The following is a 522-nucleotide window of genomic DNA, read 5'->3' on the forward strand; positions in this document are numbered from 1 at the left end:
AAAAAAGATGAGTTTGTTTTTGTTTCACCGCCGTTTTATTTCGTAGGAAACAACTGCTACATTAGACTCCTGTGGTCTGTGTCGTAGCATACTCATCCCGTAGTATGCTTTTCATCAGATATCAGACGGGCGATAAGAGATATAATACTTCCCATTTAGGTGCTGGGTCAACACGAGAACACCAGAAAGTAACCCGTTGAAATATTTGCAATCGAAAAACGAGTACAAATTTTTGTCGATGGTGGGATTCGAACCCGGGACCTTCTGCATGGCAAGCAAGCACGTTACCACTGGACCAACCGTGCCCCCCGATATTACCGATATTATTTATTTGCCGATATTACCTACACACTATCCCCAATTTCAGTTACACCCTGTATTGTATCGTTTACGCTGCATGTTCCTACAGCGAGTAGCTTTGATAATATGAAATACAGTACCAATAAACAACTTGGCCATCACCAGAAGAATTATAACCTCTTGGTGAGGTCAGGATGGTGCGCCAGTGCAGGAGATAAAAAA

The sequence above is a fragment of the Diaphorina citri genome, unplaced genomic scaffold (genome assembly GCF_000475195.1).
Source record: "Diaphorina citri unplaced genomic scaffold, Diaci psyllid genome assembly version 1.1 scaffold360, whole genome shotgun sequence".
Lineage (NCBI taxonomy): Eukaryota > Metazoa > Arthropoda > Insecta > Hemiptera > Psyllidae > Diaphorina > Diaphorina citri.